A 21921-nucleotide genomic window follows, 5' to 3' on the forward strand; every position below is an offset into this window, starting at 1 on the left:
ATACTAAACAAATAATTCCTTATTTTCCTATTTAAAGGATGCCAAACAGTGTAAACCAGTTGTTAGTGGCTAAATAACATAAAATTTGAAGGCAGTAACAATATTTTTAAAAAAATACTGTTTTTTACCTAACTTTGTGAATTAAATACTAGTACATTTTGTCAAATTATAAATAAAATATACCTATTTCTTTGGTATTTGTACTAAAGTGAAGAAAATGTTACTAAAACTTGGCTAGTACAGTAAATCTGAGAGTTTTAGCTTTATTTGTCCGTAACTGGATATAATTGTAACTTGTTAATCTCGTCAAACACAATCTTTGCCTCAATTTTGGAAGCTAGCTGAACTTTAGCGTTTCGAATTACATATAGTGAAGGCCTCTATAGTGGAAAAATACACCCAGTCTGTAAAAATTTGGAAATGTTGTCTCCTTCTCTGTCGAACCAGACCAAGAGTGTTCTCAAATGTTTCAATATATTTCTTAACATAACTAACTTTTCAAAAAAAGAATACCTTGTGCTCAGATAGCTTAGTTGGTATAGCGTTAGGCTTTTAACCTATCTGTCCAGGGTTCGAGTCCCTGTCTGGGCGATTACAATTTTTAAATTTTGTCATCGGATCTTGTGCAGAATGGATATAAAATATGTTTACAGTCTAACAGATTATTATTTATCTAAAATTTTGCAAATAAGCTTTTAAGTTTCTAAAATATCAGCATCTTTAGCTAACAGTACAGCATAACCATTATTATTATGATAGAAAAGTTCTGGTGGTAGAACCTACACCTACTGTAATATCTCTGTGGTATTAACTTACATGCAGCCCATAACTTTTGGGACTGTTTCTCCTCCGTTACATTTCCTCGCCATTTACCCTTAGCGACGCGATTAGCCTCAGAAGCAAAAAAAAGCGAAATCTTATATTTGTTCTTTTTATATCTCTGAAACCACCTATACGATAGAACTACATTTAATGAATTTTGCAGTCTTCCTGTTTGATCTGTTAAATAATCCAGTCAATAAAAATATACTTGCATAGAAAAATCTGTTTTTCAGATACTTTAATCGGGTAATCTGCTTTTGCGTACTTCCTCAGAAATATACACAATCATAGTTCTTTATAAATTTAGCACCTGATATAGAATAAGTCGAAGTCTAGTTAGATTTGGCCTGTAAGTGCTTCTGGTACATGTAGTTACTTGAAAAAGCAAATATTTGGTGCATAAAAAAGTAGCATTCTTGTGAAACAGTAAAAAATCAACCTCATTTCCTCGTAGCATTAGCTGTAAATGCTTCTTGCAGGTTAACAAAGCTCTGGCGTGTGGGCCTACATCACCTACAAATCTTTGTAAGGTTCGTGTTGTCCTATAAATTGTCGATATACATACTAAGTCCCTAGTTACAGCCTAAGGTTTTAGTTTCAATCAGAGGATTTCAGTGTCCAGATAGTGATTGTAGCCTCGTATAATAAACCAAATGGAAATAACCCAAGTGTTGATGCACCCAAAAAACCAGTAATACTTCAAAAATACCTTGAAAAAGGCTATAAGGCTAAATTATTCTTCTAGCATAGAAAAAAGTTTAGCAAGTGGACCTATGGTCCATATAGTCAGTCGTCTGTGAACTTCGTCTTGTCCTGTGAATTGAGAATATATTGATAAATGGTTATATATATATTTTTTAAAAAAGGAACAATGTTGGTAAGCGTTCAGTTATGGACCCATCGGTAAAGAGATTTCAGTCTTTATAGACACACAATAATTTTCGTTACACTAAAAAATTGGCCTCGTATAAAAGTAAATAGTCGAAATGATAAACATTTCGTGTACTTTATCCAGTAAGCCTTAGCTAGAAATACAATAACAGCGTTACAGACATAAAAATTAAGCAAGCTTTGATATTCTAGTGGCACATAATAAATATAAAATATCCTTTAAAATACTCTGACAAATAGTTGTGGGTTATGTGAGATCAAAATTTTCAAGCCCCCTCTCCTGCATAAATAGGCTCTAGAATTCACTAAGCCTCAAAATAATATTGGGTACATAAAATAAAAAGCAGATGGAGAGTGATGCTGATCGCATCATCTCCAAACAGCAAAAACAAAAGTATATGGATGGAGCCCTACCTGATATATTTAGAAAACTTTACCTAGTATAAAAGTAACAAAATACTCAGCAAACTCTAAAATAAACAAACTTTCGTTGTTATTTGAGTAATAATAAGCCTAAACTTGTAAAATAAAAGGGTAGAACTTGCCAAAACATACTTTTGCATCCAAAATATAATTGAAAGCTCTTTCTTGAATAGACTAAGAGGTCTTACTTTGGTAAAATAAGCATAAAATTGAAAAATAAAGGGTAAAACTTGACGAAACACACTTCGTGTGTACAAAATTTAATTCAAAACACATTTGAATTGTGTTATTTGAGTAAACGTGGAGAATAATCCTGTAAACTTGGAAAAAATCTCTCTCTCTCTCTCTGTGTGTGTGTGTGTGGGTATGTGTATGTGTGTGTGTGATGGTGTGTGTGTAAGTGTGTGTGTGTGTCCAAAATGTAATAAAAAACACGTTCAAATCATGTTATTTGAGTAAATATTAGAATAAACTTGTGAAATAAACAGATAAAAGTTGAGAACACACACTTTGTGAGTACAAAATGTAATAAAAAATGTTGCCTGAATAGTATAAATAGTGTTATTTTGGTAAAAAATTAACATAAAGTTGTAAAATAATAAGTTAAAAGTTTAGAAAATGTATTTTTGTGAGTCCAAAATTTAATAAAAAATGTTGCCTGAACAGCTGAAATTGTGTTATTTGAGTAATAATAAGCCTAATAAACAGATAGAAGTTGAGAACACACACTTAGTGTGTCGAAAATGTAACTAAAAGTCTTTCCTGAACAGATTGAATTGTGTTATTTTGGTAAAAATAAGCCTAAGCTTGTGAAATAAACAGATAAAAGTTGAGAACACACACTTAGTGTGTCGAAAATGTAACTAAAAGTCTTTCCTGAACAGATTGAATTGTGTTATTTTGGTAAAAATAAGGCTAAACTTGTGAAATAAACAGATAAAATTTGAGAACACACACTTTGTGTGTCGAAAATATAACTAAAAATATTTCCTTAATAGTATAAATAGTGTTATTTAGGTTAAAAATAGGTATAAAATTGTAAAATAATAAGTTAAAAAGTTGTAAAAATATCCTTGTGAGTCCAAAATTTAATAAAAAATGTTGCCTGAATAGTATAAATAGTGTTATTTTGGTAAAAAATTAACATAAAGTTGTAAAATAATAAGTTAAAAGTTGAAAAAATGTCTTTGCGAGTCCAAAATGTAATAAAAAATGTTGCCTGAATAGTACAAATACTGTTATTTTTGTAAAAATAAGGATAAGCTGTGAAAATGTTTGACATAAAGTCAAAGTTTGGTAAAAAATAAACTTAAAATTAAGTTAAATAGCACACAGTAACATACATTTACTACCTAAATCAATTATCAAAGGGTCCTAGGTTCGTTACCCCGTGATAAAAGCAAATGGTGAAAACTGTAGGCCCCGTCCCTGATAGCTCTCCCTTCTTCATAGTACAGATAAAAAAAACCCTGCGCTAAAGCGTCCTGTGCCTTGGGGCAACCCTGAGCGGAATATTAATTGGCGGCGGAAACCAGTTCTACAAGCGACGCACAGTTTCAAAAAATTTGACCCTTGCTGCGCATTTCCAGACATCCTTTGTTGTCTGGTTCAATCCCTCCCCTGCCCTACAGTATTGCATAGCTTTCCCCTGTTCTTGCGTACTGGTTAACCTTGGAAAAACCGGTTCTGAAAATCTACCGACGCGTTCTCTGATTGGTGAATCAGATTCCTTCTTTGTTCTAACGTTCTGACGTCATTTGACCTTGAACGCACACTCCCCAAATTCCTTTCTCCTCTACCTGTACATACAAATTAATTGCGAATATTAAATAGCGACCGTCCTTATCGCGTTCCCCTTCTACTTACATGTCTGTCCGGCGTGGATAGCATCAGTGTGCTGAAACTTAGAAACTACAAGTGGTCCAGAACCTAATACTTCTATTAATAAGTAATTTATCCAGAAGCTTTGCGATACTTGAATAAAACCGCCCAAGCCGGTGAACGCACCAAATTCAAGAGCAAGCCTCTTCTATTCCACCAAGAGAAAAAAGCAATGGGCAATATCATTCATTCAGTTCCGTGTTCGATAAAGAGTTTCGGTACATATTTTTATGAAAAAAATCTTTAAAATAATCACAAAGTAGAACTTTGTAGACTTGAGGTTCTATTTGCACTATTTGCAGCATATTAGGTGTATACATATAATCATACGCCATCTGTTATCAGACATTTCGTGTGCGTTGACAGAATCTAACAATAGCAGAAACCACTAACTTGTATTCTCATATATGCGGATTGATACATTCATTTTCACAGCTGGATTGTCAACGTGTATATTATTTGCGATGAAGTACAAGCCAATGACGTCTACGTACTGTGAAAGAGCCTGGTTATCGCTGGAATGGAGATCTACACACTATTACCACCTTAGCTTTTTTTATAAGGTAAACCGGACATTTTTTAAAAAAAATTATCATCTTACTCCAAAAATCACGAAATGATCGGAGCTATTTAACTATACGAGGGGGAATATAGCTCCAAATATGTCTCTCTTAATTTAGTTTCGTCGTATATCCATATCAATGTTAACAAAGCATTGGCGATAATTTCAAAATATTATGTTTCATATTTGTACCTCTAGGTTAACCACCGAAAACTGCATAAGGGGACATAAAATAATATTTATCTTCCACTACTACTATTTTCACTTACAAGGGAGGCTATCTAAGTGTCTCCCTCCGATTTACATGAAACTTGGCAGGTGTATAGAGGGGCCCAAAGGAAGAAATACGTGTTTTTTTTTGTTTCGGCTAAAAAACTGTTTTAGGGGAGCCACCCCCCTCAAATGTCAAGATGAGGACAAATTGAAGTGGGAATCTGACCCCCGTGTCCCCTTCCGATTTCCATGAAACTTGGCAGATGTTTAGAGGGGCCCAAAGGAAGAAATACGTGTTCTTGTGTTTAAGCTAAGAAAACTGTTTTAGGGGGCAAAACCCCTTCAAATGTCAAGATGAAGACAAATTGACGTGGGGATCTGACCCCTGTGTCCCCCTCCGATTTCCATGAAACCTGGCAGGTGTATAGAGGGGCCCAACGGAAGAAGTACGTGTTTTTGTGTTTCAGCTAAAAAAAAACGGGTTTAGGGGGCAAACCCCCCCCCCCCCCCCTCAAATGTCAAGATGAGGAGAAACTGAAGTGGGGATCTGACCCCGAAACCACGTAAATATGGCATAAGAAGAAACAGGGGGCATAGGGCCCCTCTACACACCTGCCAAATTTCATGGAAATCGGAGGGGGACACAGGGGTCAGATCCCCACGTCAATTTGTATTCATCTTTACATTTGAGGGGGTTTGCCCCCTAGAACAGTTTTTTTAGCCGAAACAAAACAACACGTATGTCTTCCTTTAAGCCCCTCTATACACCTGCCAAGTTTCATGGGAATCGGAGGGGGACACTTAGATAACCTCCCTTGTTAAATTTTTAAAATTTATACTTGCGTTCTATTAACGTGGAGGGTATATTTTAAATATTTCTTATGGGCTGTAGTAAGCTTAACTTTGTATCTTTATTATAATACAATTCCTGAACACGTGACCTTTAGGTGGTCATGTACTAAAGGTGTATTGTGAGCGTATTCTATCCGTGATGATACTTAATTCAAGGTCACGTGTGCTAGACTCATATAAATTGGTTTTCCTTTAAGAAACAATATTTTAAAAGCCCAGTGTATTGTTGACCTAACAAGTCCTGAGTGACTTAGTTTCATTCTACGGATTGTTTGCTAGCATATGGATATACATGCCAACACATCAATAATAGTGACTTTTCGTCGTCCCCGGCGAGTATGGAACACATTATTACCTCCGCTTAGAAGTATACCCTGTCCCATCTATCTCTGGAGATAGAGCGCGTATAGCAGCAGAGAAGCGGGAATGGGGTGAATCGAGTGGGTAGAGCGAATCATTGCACACTACTGGTAAGACTGGTAAGTGCAGTCGCTTTCCTCCCTCCACGAAATCCCAATCCTCTCAAGTGTTCATTGGGGGAGGAGTCTCGCATCACTACTTCGGCAGATACTTGTTTTCGTTCGCCTGCTCCAGAGATATATCCTGTCCCAGCTAACTCTGGAGCAAGGCCGCGCATAACGTCAGAGAAGGGGAGGAAATAGAGTGGGCAGACCCAAACAGTACCGCTGCTCGAAGGCTGCTAACTGCAGTCACCCCCTTCCCCTTTCGCCCCCACGCTTGTTCATTGGTGAGCCATCTCGCGTCACCATTTGCGCAGAGCCTTGTTTTCCAGAGATACCTGGGACAGAGTGTAGGCAATACGGTAGGATTGTATGTCACCCAACTTCATTTTACTGCTTATTCAATCGGAAGTTTCATCCTTGTATTATGTGCAACCCGGTCTACTTCTGGTACAAGCGGGTTGCGTACATGTAAGGATCTCCAGTACATTTGTCCGACATTGAATCATTTTTTTCACCAAGCCGTTTATATCCTTTTTACTCATGAACTTCCCCTGTAGTTGATTGTGTGAAAGGGAAGAAGACTACATGCTCCAGCCTTATGCTTACACCCGAAGCGCTTTCCGAAGTAAAAAAGAAACATCCCGTACCGTCGCACCCCCCTCCCCCCATCCAGCGACACCTTCCTCGCAGGCTGATTAATGGGCCCTCTCTCACTTTACGGCTTTTTTATTATCAGGAGGATCTCCCGATCTGCTTCCTCGAGATGTTTTCAATTTTCTTAAAAGTCGAAACGCACTGGCAATGAGAGCATGGCTGTCTCTTCGTCCAGCCTCTCCTGAAGTCCCAAATGCAGGAGGAGCGGACATACAAATTTAAATTTCTCCTATTTGTTCTATTAACTATTTACTTTATAACATGTCACGGATCGCTGCAAATTAACTCCATCCTTCAAGATGAAGGAAATAAAGTGGAAATTGTTTGGTCTGAGACGCTTTTTCTTTCTTTTCTTTTACAGTAAGAAGACTGCTTAGGAACATGCCGAGACTCTTGAGACCAGCTGCGATTGGTGAGTACCATTTTATGTCTTTTTTATTTGTGGAAAATATTTTTCTTTTTGGAATTGGCTACTGTATTGTGCAATTTTATCGGTTTTCATATTTTATTGGTAACATTTACCAAGAACTATTTTTGAGGGAGGAAACAGGAAAGTCAAAGGTAGGATTGTACAGAATGATTCTTATTGAACCGGTCCTACAAAATGAGCTTTAATATGAATTATAACACCATTAAGCCTTGTTTCCATGATATGAAAAAGTCAATATGCTGACCAAGGCAGTAATTTATTTTACTATAAAACATAAACTAAACGTAACGTTTCAACCTTCTAGCAAGGTCTTCTTCAGATTCTGCTCCAAGTACAAAAGTAACAAGGTACAAAAAAAACAAACAAAAAAACAGGACGATATATATACACAAACATTACTCCCCTCTAGACTATTAGAAAGTTGTTCTGGAACATTCTAGAGGAGTGAAGAAGGAAGAAGAATGAAGGAAAAAGAGCGTGAGATAAAGAGTCCAACCATATTCTAGATGGAAGAAAATATGTTTAGCCTTTTAGGTGAAAGTACAGTTGACAAGGGAGAGCCACCTGCTACAATGCTCCAGAACAACTTTCTAATAGTCTGGAGAGGACTAATGTTCGTGTACATATATCGTTCTGTTTTTTTGTACCTTGTTACTTTTGTACTTGGTGCAGAGTCTGAAGAAGACCTTGCTAGAAGGTTGAAACGTTACGTTTAGTTTGTTTTATAATAAAATAAATTACTGCCTTGGTCAGCATATTGACTTTTTAATATGAAGTATACCATACATAAAATATTAACGCCGTTGATTATTCATTGTGATCAGAGCATGTGTTGAAAGTGTCCTCAGTTTTCAAGAAGGCACGCCTCCACCCACGTTTTCACATTCGCCATGACTCGCTGCAGTGTTTCTCCGGTGATGTTCCTGATTTCAGCCTTGTTGTCTTTTAAAGCTTGTAACGTACGCACTTTGTGTGCATACAACCTGTCCTTCAGTAAACCCCACAGGAAAATATCCGGGCTGGTAGGGTCGGGGGGATCTTGGGGGCCTGACGCCTAGAACCTGCAAACACATTCGTACGTGCACCACTGTGTGTCCTTGAACGTTGCAGCATAAGTGTTGCCACCTGTCGGACCATCCGCACACCATTTTCTCAGTACGGTCCACGGATTATTATGTCGTAACTGTGAGCTGTTTTATGCATCACCTGTAGCATTATTAGCAAATTCATCAGGCCGGTTCTATAAGAATCACCATGTATTAGAATCGTCAATCCTTCCCAACTACTTTATTTGACGGTCCCATATTGTTTGACCAAACTGTTATCAGTAGGCCTTCGATTTTTAGGGTCTAAAAAAGTGTGCTTTCAGGTTCCTAAACTAGGCTAAAAAATTCCAAAATAGGTTCTAGAAATCCTAAAATAGGTTCTAGAAATATTAAATTAGGCTCTAAAAGTCATGAAGTAGGTTTAAATAAACAAACAAAAAACAAACCTAAAACTGTTCAAAAGAACAGTAAGAAATTTTAATAGTTACATATAACAACCAACTATTAATTTTCTAACCAAATTTTCATTTGCATGCATCATTTTTAAAATTAACTCCACATTTTTGTAATACTATACTTGTGCTGTTAGCAAAAGTTTCTTTGTTGATATGATGAATGAATTACGTATGCATAATTTGCTGCACAATACCGGGATGGCTACTCACAGGGAATTCCTTGAATTCCGGGAATTATGCATAAATATTTTCTCCATAGACAAATTTGAAAATCTGGTACAATTAACTTTTTTCATCGTGTAACATTTGTGACTTGTGTTTGTAAATGTATTTTTACTCCGAGTATGTGAAATGTCAAATATGAACTCAGCACCTTTAATTAAATATTTTAAATACACACACACACACATACCAGGTGGTTATAATTAAAGTGACGGTGTTCAGAGTGGTACAGCACGGGCTGTAATGAGAGTAGCAGTCTGAAACTTCGTAGATATGATAATGAAGCAATGCGCTCGCGAATTATGCAAAAAAAAATAGTTCCAATTCTCGCCACCAGGGTAAAAAATGGCGCTGTAAGCAGTCAAAACGTGGAATTTTCCGTAACTCTGACGTCAAAGTCGGTGACATTGCCTAACCATTGTGTGAGCTCCCTGGTTGTTGTTGGTGACGCTTGTTGCTTTTTTTTTCCTTTAGTGATGTGAATGTTCGCCGATCATTAAAAGTTTGATTTTTCCCGTGTAAAAAGCAATGGCTATTGCGAAGAAAGACCGTGCACTGCTAGTGAAGTTGTTTTACCAGAATGGGAGCAATAGTAACGCTGCACTGCGGAAATATCGCCAACAGAAAGGGCTGAGAAGAGGGCCCATGTCAATTAATGGGCTGAAGAAGATGATGAAGAAATTCGAGGAAACAGGTGAATTGGGTGTTGCACCAGGGAGAGGAAGGCGGCCCATCCCCGTGGAAGTTGTGGACGAAGTTGCTGTAGCTGTAGCTGACCGTGCAGCACATGCCTCAACTTCTGCAACCAGTGCTAGAGCTGTGGCACGTGAATTGTCACTCCCCTGGTCAACAGTTCGCAAGGTATTGCGGTGCATTTTACACTGGTATCCCTACAAGATTCAAATTGTGCACCAATTGAAACCCCAAGATATTCCACAACGCCGTGAGTTTGCCCATCGGTTTTTGGCACGCATGGAAGTGGATGACATGTGGCCGGGGAATATTCTGTGGACTGACGAGGCGCATTTTACTCTGGTCGGTACAGTGAATACTCAGAACTGTCGCATATGGGGTTCCACTCGTCCACATGTTGTGCAGGAACAACCATTGCACTCAGTTTACGTGACTGCATGGTGTGGGTTCACTAGCTCCTTCATTCTTGGTCCGTTTTTCTTTGAGGAGATGACACCTCGAGGGCCTGTTAGGTGTACAGTGACATCTGCACGTTATAGGAACCTCCTTGTGCAACACGTGATTCCAGCTTTGCAAGAACGGAACTGTGAACACACCACCATTTTCATGCAAGATGGGGCAACACCACATGTCGCTCGCCACGTGAAAGATTTGCTGCGAGAAACCTTCACTAATGACCGCATCATCTCTAGGCAGTTTCCAGATGATTGGCCTTCCAGATCCCCCGACCTTAATCCATGTGACTTCTGGCTGTGGGGATATTTAAAAGATCGTGTCTATCAGGGACATGTCCGGTCTCTGCCTGATCTGAAGGCTAGCATACAACGACATGTCGCTCAGATTTCACCAGACATGCTGCGAGCAACCGTCGACCATGCCGTGTTACGAATGCAGCATGTTGCTGAATTGGGAGGCCATATTGAACAGTTCTTGTAACCATAGTTCCTAATAAACATGCCAGAGCCATTGTTCTCATGTGTTTGATCTTTCCTGCCTTTTTCCTGTAACTATACCACGTTTTGACTGCTTACAGCGCCATTTTTTACCCTGGTGGCGAGAATTGGAACTTTTTTTTTTTTTTTTGCATAATTCGCGAGCGCATTGCTTCATTAGCATATCTACGAAGTTTCAGACTGCTACTCTCATTACAGCCCGTGCTGTACCACTCTGAACACCGTCACTTTAATTATAACCACCTTGTATATATATATATACAACATATAATTTAATTTTATTAGAATTTTTGTATACATTGGAATAGCACAAACCCTTCATATTGTTAATATATTTGTGTGAGAGTGGTGAGAGGTTGAAGTAGAGAAAACATCTGCATATAAAATATACTTGAATTATTGGAAAACTTACCTTGAAATCCGGGAGAAATAGTTTAATATTATCCTAGAGTGGTCGCCCTAAATACATAACAATCTTTTTCATGTTATCCACAGTCACATTCTGCCTTTTGTCTGTGATGATTATCTTATATGCTGAAAATGATCTTTTAAAAAACATAGTCAGTGGTGCAAATTTGAATTCTGAAACGTTATTTCGCAAGGCGTAAATGCCACAAAGCACTGAACTGACGCGAAAGTGACAAAGACCACACAAATCATAAGTATGCACTTTGGACCGTGCAAGTAAGAATGGCGCCAAACATTTTGCTTTGTATAGAGCTTTGAAAAAACGCCATAGACTTGAGTAGGGTAAACGGTATGTTTTAAGCCACCCCCGAAATTTTGGTTTACTTTTATTGTGTACACCTATACAGTAATATACTTAAAATCAAATTTTGACTGTTACAAAAATGACACAATACAAGCGCAAAAAAAAAAAGTCAAAGCTCAAATTCCAATTTTCATAGTTCAAAATTGCTAATTTTCGAAAATCCCTCTATAACTTTTGCTAAACTTTTATTTTTCAATAATTAAAGCGAAGTGCTAAGTTAAAAGTAAGTGCTAAGTTACTTCCGGTCCACTTCCGGTCCACTTCCGGTCCACTTCCGGTCTACTTATAAATTATTACAAATTTTAGCAAAATACCGGTTCAGATCTGAACTACTTCCGGACCTTGACCTTGGCCTTGACCTTGACCTTGGCGTTGACCTTGACCTTAGGTCTGCTTACGGTTTACTTCCGGTCTACTTCCGGTCTAGGCTACCTCGAAATCGAAAAAAAATAAAAAATTAAAAATTAAAAAAAAATAAAAAAATTAAAAATTAAAAAAAAAATTAAAAATTAAAAATTAAATATAAAATAATTAATTACCTAAAATTTTATTGTTTTGAGAAGAATCCTAAAAAAATTTTTTTGTATATATAAAACCTAAATTATAAAAATATAGATATAAATCAAAATTTTTCCTGATTAAATATAAAACGGAGAGTTTACTGATTATAAATACAAATATTTTGCTATTTTCAATTATTATTTGAGAATTAGAAGTTGAGAGAAGAGATTTATTAAATAATTAATTTACCTAAAATTTTATTGTTTTAAGAAGAATCCTAAAAAAATATTTTGTATATATAAAACCTAAATTATAAAAATATAGATATAAACCAAAAGTTTACTGATTAATAAATTGAGATTATAAATACAAATATTTTGCTATTTTCAATTATTATTTGAGAATTAGAAGTTGAGAGAAGAGATTTATTAAATAATTAATTTACCTAAAATTTTATTGTTTTAAGAAGAATCCTAAAAAAATATTTTGTATATATAAAACCCAAATTATAAAAATATAGATATAAAACCCAATTATAAAATATAGATATAAAACCCAATTATAACAAAATGAATAATCAAATTAAAAATCCAAACCAAGATATTTTATATCATGTTGTATATAATACAACACATGTAGATAATGAAGAATTAGATATTCCAAATTTTCTAGCTAAACTTAAACCTAAATTTAAAAATTTAATGTGTGATAAACTTAAACAATATTCTCTCAAATTATATTGTATTTTATCATCAAATTATATAAATCCTGGTAATAAAATAGAAAAATTTTATCATCAGACTCATGTGTTAAAATTATACTATAATGATACTAATAATTTAGATGATATTTATGATAGAATTTGTGAAGAACTTAAGTTACAACAACAACAGTTCGAAAAACAAGATTCAGGTTGGTCTCTTTGTGATACAAACCATGAACTTGAATTGAAAATAGCAAAAAATGCCCCTTTTGGAGGATCTGGTTATATTAAATTACCTAAAGAGATCAGAAACAAATTAGCTGTATTAAATATTCAAAATAATGATAATAAATGTTTCCTCTGGTGCATCATAGCATATTTTCATCCAGTTAAAATTAATAAATATCGTGTCTCTCATTATGAAAAATTTGAAACAGAATTTAAAAAATCCATGTCAGGAATAAAATATCCAGTACAAATCTCAGATATTGAGAAATTTGAAAAGCAATATCAACAATACAATAAAAAATCAATAAATGTTCATGTTTATAGTTATGATATAAATAATAATATTTATCCACTCAGACACCATCCACCATCTGCTGGTGCACATATCATAAGATTATTATATGTTACAGAGAGAAATAAGAAACACTATTGTCTCATACAAAATGTAACAAAATTGGTGCATAATCAAATAACATCAAATTGTCATAAAATTGCTATATGTGATAGATGCTTGTCAAAATTTTATGGAAGAGGTGACAAATCATGTGAACAGCAATTAGAGGAACATATTGAAAAATGTTATTATTATCCTCATGCAACTTACAAATTTCCACCCACAAGTATAAAATTTTCTAATTATGAATCGCTGGTACAACATCCATTTGTAATCTATGGTGATTTTGAAACAATACAGATACCGATGCAAACATGTCTTCCCGATCCAAATGAATCATATACAACAAATATAGCTAACCATGAATCTTGTGGTTTTGTACTAAAATTAGTAAAAACTTATGAAGAAAATAATCCACAACAATTATTTATTTATCGAGGTAAAAATGCATCTCGAATATTTATTGAAAAACTTAGAGAGTGGGTAAAAGATTTTGCTCCAATTTTATATAATACAAAATTGATGAATAAACTTACACCAGAACAACATCAGAAACATTATGATACCAAACAATGCAAATATTGTAAAAATAATTTTAATTTATTTAATCCAAAAGTTAAACACCATAACCATTTTAATGGAGAATACATTGAAACAATTTGCAATTCATGTAACTTGAAAATAAAGAAACCAAATTTTATTCCAGTATTTATTCATAATTTACAAAATTTTGATGCACATTTATTTATCAAAGAATTAGGATATGATACAGAAAATATTAATATTATACCACGCAGTAAGGATAAATATATTACCATAGAAAAAACTATCAGATTAGAAAATGGCCAAATAATTAAACTTAGGTTTCTAGATTCATATCAGTTTCTATCTAGTAGTTTGGCAAATCTGGTGAAACAATTATCCGATGATGAATTTATTCACACAAGAAAATATTTTAATAATGTTAATATGGAATTGCTAAAAAGAAAAGGAGTTTACCCCTATCAATACATGGATAGTTTTGATAAATTTAATGAGACACAGTTACCACCGAAAAATAAATTTTATAACCATCTTCAGGATGAAGAATGTAGTGAAATAGATTATCAATATGCACAGACAATTTGGAATATATTAAATTGTAAAACAATGGGAGATTATCATGATATCTATTTAAAACTGGATGGTCTTTTGTTAGCTGATGTGTTCGAGATTTTTCGAAATCGTTGTTTCAAGAAATACAATTTGGATCCTGTTTTTATGTATACAACACCTGGTTTATCCTGGCAAGCTATGCTTTTAAATACAGAGATTGAAATTGGTCTTGTTACCGATATCGAACAGTTCATGTTTGTTGAATCTGGTAAGCGTGGTGGTATAGTCCAGTGTCCTTTAAGATATGCAAAAGCAAATAATAAATATTTATCTAGAAATTATAATGCTAATTACAAAAATAAATATATTTTATATATTGACATGAACAATTTATATGGTTATGTCATGAATCAATCACTACCAATTGGCAATTACGAATGGATGACAGATACAGAACTTGAAGACAAAGATTTCTTAAAGTGGTCTAAAGATCATGCAAAAGGTTGTCTACTGGAAGTTGATTTGGAATATCCATCACATCTACATGACCGACACCATGGTTTTGCTATGGCACCAGTTTCTCAAAAAGTAGCAGGTACAGAGGAAACAAAATTGATATTATCATTTGAAAATAAAAATAATTACGTACTTCATTATCGACTGTTACAGTAGTATTTGAAACATGGTATGAAATTAACAAAAATCCATAAAGGGTTAAAATTTGATCAAGAAAGATGGTTAGCTCAATATATTGAGAAAAATACAAATAATCGAATACAAACAAATTCTAAAGTTGAAAAAAATCTTTATAAATTAATGAGTAATTCCATATATGGAAAATGTTTAGAGAACAAAAGAAATCGAGTGAGGTGTAATTTGGTGTCAGACCGAAAAAAACTTCTGAAACTTATTGCCGACCCCACATATAAAAGTTTTACAAAAATTACTAATAATCTAATTCTTATTGAAAGATCCAACGCTAATATAATGTGTGATGCACCGATAGCTGTCGGTGTTACAGTTTTAGAATTATCAAAATTGGAAATGTATAAATTTCATTATGATGTTATGAAACCTAAATACAAAAATAGAATTGAAGTAGCTTATATGGATACTGATAGTTTTGTATATGAGATAGAAACAAATAATTTATACAATGACTTGTTCTCTCTAAATAAATATTTTGATTTTAGCAATTATCCAGAAAATCATCCATTATACAATATTGAAAACCAGATGATCCCTGGGAAAATGAAAGATGAGGCAGCAGGGTCCATAATATCAGAATTTGCCGGACTCAGATCGAAAATGTATTGCATGAAAATGGATGGGGAAGAAAAAGAAATTAAAAAAGCTAAGGGTGTAAAACAGGCATGTACAAGAAAACTTGCAATAGATGATTTCAAACAATGTTTAAAAAATAAAAATAAAAAAATATACATGCCTGCCTACCATCTTACTAATAAATTAGATGGTGTTTATACTACAATAGAAAATAAAGTAGCTCTTGATGGGAATGATAATAAATTGCAAGTATTAAATTGCAATATCCATACTAGAGAATATGGGCACTATAATACATTAAAAATTTGTTTTAAATGTTATAAATTCAAAAATTAACATAAATATTACAACAATTTAAAATTATTTTATTCTATTATATTTTTATTAAAATTATTCTATAAATTCAAAAATTCAAATATTACATAATTTATTTTATATAATTAATAACTTTTTTTAAAAATAATACAGCAACCTAACACTGTTCTATTATATTTTGTTCTATTTTATTCTATTTTGTTAAAATTGTTCTATCACTCTTTCATTTTTTACATCATATATGTACGATTTCTCCACAATTAAAATTGCACTACATATGGTATTTTCAGGTAATGGTTCATGAAATTCACATATTAACTTAATATTAGTTCGATCATTGATAACCACCAATTTTCTTTTTGATGCATTTATTAAAAACATAGGTCTGTGAACTATGAACTCGTCTGGGTTATAATACATATCGATATTTCCTTCAGTTACTCTTTTAAATGCAGAATATGCTTCATATAATTTTAAATAATCTTGTTCTGTAATATTTAAATTGTAATTTTTACGTGGGAATACCTCATTCCTACCATTCTTAAGATATATATTTTTAATTTTACAGTTATCAAATTTGCTGCTATCTTTTTCCTGATTGTCATCTCTCCCTGTCTGAAACAATACGGCCACAAATTCTGGCATGTCATATTGTAGAGATTGGAACTGATTAGTAATGTCGTACTCGAAAAATTTACCCTCTACAGGTTTCTGTATGCATTGATATGTATAAAATTGTATTGGAATTTGAGGATTTTTCAAAATGTTGGATTTGTACTTCAGAGCATAATTCGATTCATATTCGACTATAGGCATGCGTAACTCCATAGACTGGATCACACATTTTGCAACTTCAGGTAAACTAGCGTCGTTGGCTGTTCCATCTGCATTTAAAGTTTTATATCTCATTATAGCATTATAATCATTGAGTGATCTGCGAAATATGATGCTTAAACCACCTTTCCACATAATTTCTTTATAATCGGAGAAAAAACCAAATAGCAATCTCATGGGGAACAGTACTGTGTGACCTTTTGTCATAATTTTTGTTCCAGCTTCGAATCCACCTATTTTATAATATACACTTTCTGATTTTGATAATTTTAATGTTGCCACAGTAGTGGATGTAATTCCAGGACAATCAATTCTGTCAATAACTGTACCATGTTTCCTGACTTCAATTTGAGAAAATAAGAATGGAACAAAATTGTCTATAAGTTTTATATTAGCCCCAGGGAGGGGATATTCTTCACCATTACTTTTCTTGACGATGTCAAATTTTATATACAGATCGGATCTATGAGGATGAATAAAACCATCGCCTATAGTTATGTCAAATTGAATGTCCTTATTCGGTTCATTGAGGTTAGCAAATGTCCTCCTGTTTGGAGGGAATGACTGTAACTCATAACTTTCGATATTTTCCATTTTGGGTATTTATTTATATAATTTTAAATATTAATTTCTATTATTGCAGTGGTATTAGCACCGGCAAAATCGATTATCTCGTTTTTCTCATTTGTAATTCTTATCTCTATGTAATTAACTTTATCATAGTAAACAGGAAAATAGATTGGTGAGATTGGGGAATAGAAAATAGGTTCCATAAATTCAGAATTCGGTTTAAATGTAGCAATAATACCTGTTTCCTTGTGACTACCAATTGAATTTTTTTCGGCTTTGATAATCATTCCTTTAGCAATATTACAGTGAACATTCAACGTCTCGATAGCTAGGAATTTCGGTATAAATTTACCTATGTGTCTAGTACCAGGTTCTAATTTTGAATTGTTCTCAAATCCTAGAAGTTCACCCATGTTAGATAGATCTACTGTTTCATTGGTGGATACAATCTCCACTATGTGTGTTACAGAATTTTGAGAGAGTAGTACAGTATTAGGAAATTCTGATTGTAGAGTAGATAAATTATATTGTCCAGGAGGAATAATAATTTTCTCGTTACCTACAAATATACTGTTGTTGTATGAAGTTACATTCGGAATCAGATACATGCTGTAGAATGCTCTCAGAGCTATAGATTTTGGATATATAATATCATCGTGGAGATGCAGTTCCAAGATCGAAGTTTCACTAGAAAGATGAAAAATTCCCATACTTTATGTATAATACTGCTTTCTGAAAATCTTGTAATTTTATGTGTGGTATTTTATTTAATATTCTTAGCATCGTAATACAAATATGACCACATATAATTTGATCAAAATCTTGTATGCGCTGGTCGTTGTAATAAATATTACAATATTTTAAATAATTAACTAATTCTCTAGGTGGTCTCCCTCCAAAAGAATCAAAAATAAAAACATTGTTGTTTTGTTTATAATAACAGATCCAGTGGGTACCAATATTTTCGGACTTATCCAAATTGACCACACCACATTGTCGAGAGTTACTATTTTTAGGGAGAGAATCCGACATGAAAACTCCTCTGAAATGTTGAATTTTAAATATTTTAACTAAAGATTCAATGTCTTGGTTCGTGAGCGGCTTTTCTTTTTTTTTTTAATTTTCTGAGTACTCTGGATTTCACACCACTACCCCCTCGTAGGGGGCTCTCCATAGCCAGATTATGGCGTTTTTGTTCCTCTAATTCGGCTTTATTTTTTTTCGAATCGAGTACAGTTTTTGCAATAGCAGCACTGCCACCAGCTAAACTTCCCACGGCACCCAAAGCAGCTAGGATAGCAGGAATGCTGAATATGAATCCACCACTATGTGCTTTTTTCTTATATTTTGCAATCGTTTTAATTGTGGTGTACTAAGTAATAACTTCATCCCATTTCCTTTGGATATACATTGTTTTTTTTCTCCTGTTGTTTTTTAGTTAAAATTGAATTTACAATTTTTAAATTTTTGAGATCCCGATATGGAATTTGATATACTACTCCTTTCGGTTTCATATTTTTTAAAATTATTTTTTAAGGGTATTTATTTATATATTAACAAACTAAATTACTAACTAAAATTAACTAATTTTCTACAACCCCCACCCTAATTTTTGTTTTGTGTTCATAGCAATTGTTGTACCCAATGCTGCTATTTTCTCACCCAAAGAAGCATCTCTACTGGTTAATCTTCCAAATGCTGCATGCTCCAATTTTTGATCGGCTGCATGACGATTGTCGAGGTCTGTGTGTGTATTGTATGCAATATCATGATCTTTACAAGCGGCATCAAGTTGATTAATTCCCCTATCTCCTCTTTTTAATCGTTTATCAAGTTTGGTGCCCGGACTACAGTACTGGTAACCAGGTACATGTAATTCGAATGGAAGTTTATTTATAATATCATTAACCAAACCTCGACCTTCTGATACATTCCAGAATTTAGGAGGTAGAGTATTGATAATTTTAATTAAGTATCCTATACCTTTTGGATCATTTACAATAAAATTGGCTAATTTATCACTGATCATGTTTACAATACCTATTTTTTCATTATAGAAATTATTGTTCCCAGCATTTTCTTCTCCGGCCATAACCAGCAATCTATCTATGAGTTTTCTCACATCATCCACCCAGACAAACTCTTTAGGTAGAGTATTATATTGTTTGATACCACTACCGGTTTTAAGTTGGTACCAGATCGGTTTAATTAGATTTTTGTATTTGTCGCCACTACTCGATTTAACTCTATTCTGACTGGCATCATTATTTTGGTATAGAGCATCGGACAATATCAAAATTTCGGAGTAACTCTGGTAATCTTCATCTGTGTAATCTTTAGGGTGTTTCTTGGTAATCAGTTCCCACAACCCTATAGTTCCCGGGTATCTCGACCAACTATTTCTTTCACCCAAATTTATTTTCACATCATCGCCTTGAAATGTTACTCTAGATTTCCCAATTTTCCATACTACACCTTCATTTGGTTCCATGGTCGGATACAATCCAAACACTTCATCTTTTTCAAATTTTCCAGTACTTAGGTAATCTCTTGCCAGAGGACCCAAGTCAATTTTCTCAGGTTCACCTATAGTTTTAATAGGCGGCTGTTGGAGTGTTAGGGGAGTATGGATACTAGATAATGGTGTAGGAGGAAAATCTGCATAATTTTTAGCAGTAAGAGGTACCAATTCATTGATGAGATTTTTATTTTGTTCTGTCACACCTTTAATTTCTTTACCAAGACCACTGATTGCATCTATAATTGGTTGATCTTGACGTTTGTGTTGTTCATAGAATCCTCGATTTTCTGATTTCCAAACTTTGAATCGTTTGGTGAGGTACTCACGTAATTTAGAATTGTCTTCTATTTTGTGTTTTGTCATTTTTTTTATTAGAGGTTATTTTTATAACGTTTTAACGTTTTTTATATCGATTTAACGTTCATGAAATCGTTGATTTTGTTTCTATATTTTCCATTGTTAGGTTTTCTAGTCATGTCGATTGTAACAAATCCAAAATCATAATCGTTCCAACAGGATGAACAAAATTTGGAAAATTGATCGTAATTTAAATCTCCCCCCACATAATCATCATGAACATGTTTAAGGTTAGTGTGATCTTGACGAAACAAACATATTAAATTTGAATTATCCCTCAGTAACTGTTTGGGAATCTTAGAATATGTTTGAGCCAAATAAAAACAATCTATTCCTCTGTGTCGACCTTGAGTGAAGAAATTTCGAATTAAATTTTGATTTTCCAGAATCACATCATCGAATACCACAACAGAATTTTCTAAACAGTGGTCGAGAGGTTTAATTTCTGATCCAAATGTGGCTATACCCAGTCCCTTATACAATTTCATGAGTTGCTGGTATTTTGGTTCTAAACTTTTTGAGAATACATACAGGTGCCTATTTTTCCAGTCTAACCAATTAGGCGCAAGCAAGAAATTATCTACCAGCAGTGTAGTTTTACCACAACCGGATGGGCCTACAATAAGACACCTAATATTGTCTGGTAACAACTCACCATTTTTTTTACTAGTTTCTACTAACTCTGGCAAACGTTGCACAACATTCCAATTTGGTATCATAGAATCACCTGGTTTGCCTCTATCCAACTTTTTTCTGGCAATCCTAGCCATTTTACATACAATTTGTTATTCTTTTTCTTTAATATTTTTTCAATAAGATATGTATCTGGATATTTTGTTTTACTGAGTTCCTCTTCATAAAATCTTCCTTTCAGTATTTTATTATAATTATCTTTTAATATATAAGTATACCTGTTGCCTGGTAAAACTCGAACCACTGTAAACAATTCGGTGCTCCAATTTTTTGTGTAACTTTTCTCAAATAAATGCTTAAATTTACTAACTCGCACCTTATCTCCTATTTTAAATCTGGGTTTCTCTGTTGTGAATTTATACTTATGACAGTAAACAGTAGAAATCAATCGTTGTTCATCAGATTTAGTTACCTCGGCAGGTTTCATATGTATGGTTCTATGCATGGAATTATTGTAATTATGTACTAGGTCAGGTAAAATTTCTACCCATTTATAGTTACCCTGTAGAGTAAATTGTTTCCACATGAGATTTTTTAATGTTCTGTTGAATCGTTCTACTATACTTGCTTTAAGATCACTGTATGTAGAATAATGTTTAATATTATGTTGATTCATTAATTTGGAAAATGTGGAATTGTAAAATTCTTTTCCTCTATCTGTGTGCAAATAATTCGGTATCCTACCTTGCTCGAAAATAAATTTGAAAGCTTCAGCGACACAAGTTGCTGTTTTAGATTTTATAGGAATTGCCCATGCATATTTGCTAAATGTATCTATCACGGTAAGTAAATATTTGTAACCATGATTTATCTTATGTACATTTTTTAAAACCCCTGTAGACATTTCTATCAGATCACCCTCCCACAGATCATCTATGCTTTTTGTTACCACAGATAATCGTTTGTAATTACGACGGGCTGGTCTGTGTAATTCATTAACTATACCTTGTCTAGACATCTAGTGCGAAGAGAAAATATTACATAAAATGGATTAACCTCAGGGTATAATTGTCTTATGTCAAAAATTAATTTATCACCAGTTTCAATATGAAAAAGCGATAATTGTTCATCCTCATGTATTTTATATTTGTTG

The 21921-nt window shown here is 33.9% G+C and overlaps 1 protein-coding gene across 1 annotated transcript in view; it reads left to right on the forward strand.

The window, feature by feature from the left end:
• The first annotated feature begins 7116 nt into the window (after positions 1 to 7116).
• Positions 7117 to 21921, forward strand: part of LOC146003717 (uncharacterized) — a 543857-nt gene continuing 529052 nt past the window's right edge. Inside the window, exon 1 of the mRNA XM_083142116.1 lies at positions 7117 to 7174. The gene's annotated coding sequence lies outside the window, so the exon portion shown is untranslated. The remainder of the gene's footprint in view (positions 7175 to 21921) is intronic.

The sequence above is a fragment of the Lepisma saccharinum genome, chromosome 1 (genome assembly GCF_977018435.1).
Source record: "Lepisma saccharinum chromosome 1, izLepSacc3.1, whole genome shotgun sequence".
Taxonomy (NCBI): domain Eukaryota; kingdom Metazoa; phylum Arthropoda; class Insecta; order Zygentoma; family Lepismatidae; genus Lepisma; species Lepisma saccharinum.